We start from the raw sequence: 2,786 nt of genomic DNA on the forward strand, positions 1-2,786 counted from the left end.
CCATCGAGTTGCTTGTGACTCATAGTGACTCTATATACAACAGCTCTGACCCCTGCTTTATCCTGAGCCAACCTTATTGTCTCTGACACACCTACCCCCATTACCCCAGTCATGGAGTCAGTCCATCTCATCCAGGGTCTTCCTTTCTTTGCTGTCTCTCTACCCTTCTAAGCATGACATCTCTCTCCAAGGTCTGGTCCCTCTTTGCAACATGAAAGTATGTCAGATGGAGTTTCAGAATCCTTAACCTCCAAAGAGCAGCCTGGTTTCACCCTCTCCAGGATGAACTTGTTTGTTCTCTTTGCAGTCCATGGTATATTCAGTACTCTTCTCCAGCACCACAACTCAAAGGCATCAATTATTCTTCAGTTTATCCTTAGTCATTGTCCAGCTCTCTGATGCATAGCAAGTAATTAATAGACCATGGCCTGGATTAGGCACAGCTCAGTCTCTAGACTGACATTGTTGCTTGTCAGTACTCCAGAGAGGTCCCTGACAGCAGACTTTCCAAATGCAGTCAATCTTTTGATTTCCTGGCTGCTGATACCAAGAGAATTGATTGTGGAGCCAAGCAAACTGAAGCAGTCAACAATCTCAGTCTCTTCACCGCCTTTCATAATGCTGCCAATCATCCCAGTGGAGATCTTTGTTTTCTTGATGTTGAGCTTCAATCCATATTGAAGGCTGCAGTCCTTGACCTTCTGCAGCAAGTAGCTGAATTTAATGAGTGTGTCTGTTTACAAGGGGAAACAGTATAGCCTCAGGAGACAAAAAGGGGGCAATAGCGAAGAATCCTCTTTCATTCTAGTGGTGAACTTCATCATCAGGACCCTGATACTCACAGAACAACAGTTGTCTCATTCCCATGTCCAGTGTTATTTGAACCACATCCGCATAAGTGGACCACTTGCTTAAGTTCTCTGGCAAACCCCCGGCTGTGCACCATACTGTCCACGTGAGTCTCATGAGCCTGTTGATAACAGAATGGATACTTTGGTCATCCACCAGATGTGGGTCTTCAGCTGTTCTGGACGTGTTGGTGGATGGAGCTGTCTGCCCCCCATCCCATAGTCGTGGCAGCCACCCAGGTATTGTCTCTCTGAGCCACTGCAGAAGCTGGTTGGCCAAGCCCCTGAGAGCTTCCGGAGCACAGAGAGGACAGGCTGCCTGCCGCTGCACCGGGGTGAGGGGGCCTCTGGCCCACCCGTGGAGCCAAGGGCTGCTCATGTTCACTGGCTGTTTAATTATCCACGTGGTTGTCTGCACGGGGGAGTAGCCAGCTTTGAAGCAAGAGGAGTCCACACTTCTGCTGATGTCCAGAGCTGCCTGAGCCTCTAACCCATCCTGGGCCTCAAGCCGCTGGTGGGTGCAGTGCGCTGCTCCCCTAAGAATTCATCATACTGCCTCCTTAATGATGTAAAAGATATCCTGCCCACAGCCTGGCAATGGCACACAAGTATCGGGGCCTCTGCCCCATCCAGGGCTTTACACAGAGGTGGGCATCATGTCAGCATGTTCTCCGTCCTCGACCATCAGGATGGTGGCTATTGGGTACCATCCTCCTTTAGATGACCACATCAGATGCCCCCAGTGCTGAGCTTTCACTCACCCTACCCTGCCCAGATGTCATGTCTGAGTTGTTCAACCAAGGCTGGCTGCTCAGATTCAGTGGCCAGTGTGGAAAAAAAAAACCACAAGGAGGTGCAGGAAGCTTAGACGTCACTTTTACTGCAGTTCACACAGACAGAGGAGAGGTGAGCCATGAGCCCCATGGGAAGTTTCCCATGAGGTTTGTATAGTACTGAGAACAAAGGTGACTCTCGGCCATATGTGTAGTAATCCCGAACCTTATCACACCATGAAGTTAGTACACTCACCTTTACATCAGACTGATTGAGCAAGACTTTACTAGGCTTACTCAAACATGACAGTATAGCCAAAACCTGCTTGTGTATATAAGACACATTACAGTACTCACATCTGCCTGTCATGTATGTGTAACACATTACAGCACCACACACAGCGGTTCCTCAGATATCACTGCTGATGTCAGATGGATCTTGTCTGGAAGCAGAATGCTAGAAAAATGTCTTTGTGGGGTTATTTTTTTCTTTTATTATACAAGTCTGCAAAATTCAAATACATTGTTTCTCAGACCAGATTCTTCTAATTTCCCTCACCTCCACCCCTCAAATTGTATAGCCCCATGATTAACCCCAACCACCCCGCACATCCTCACCCCTCTGCTTCCACCCTACCCCCTTGGATCCTCATACTCCTTCTACAATAATGGTTTTACACAATATTTGTCCTTGTGGGACTGAGTTAGTTCACTCACCATAATGCTCTCCAGTCCCTCCCAAATTAGGTAATGATTTACAAAATCATTTCTCCCGCATGCTGCATAGTATCCCAGTGTGTGCATGTACCATAATTTCTCCATCTTTTCAATTGTAGTTGGACATCTGAGCTGTGTCCTTGTTCTCGCGATGGTGAATAACGCTGCTACAAACATTGGTGTACAAGTCTCTGTGCCTCAGTGCTCATTCTCTCAGGGTACATTCCAAGCAGTGGAATAGCTGGATCATAAGGAATTTCTACGTTAAGCTTTTTGAGGAAATGCCAAACTGCTTTCCAGCGTGGTTGTACCATTTTACAATCCCACCAACAATGTATAAGAGTTCCTATCTCTCCACCTCCTCTCCAACATTTATTACTTGCTGTGCTGTTAAACTTTGCTACTGCTACTGGAGTGAGATGGTACCTCATTGTGGGTTTTTTTTTTT

Source organism: Elephantulus edwardii, unplaced genomic scaffold (assembly GCF_000299155.1).
Source record: "Elephantulus edwardii isolate Elephantulus edwardi_28Jun2011 unplaced genomic scaffold, EleEdw1.0 scaffold00064, whole genome shotgun sequence".
Taxonomy (NCBI): Eukaryota; Metazoa; Chordata; class Mammalia; order Macroscelidea; family Macroscelididae; genus Elephantulus; species Elephantulus edwardii.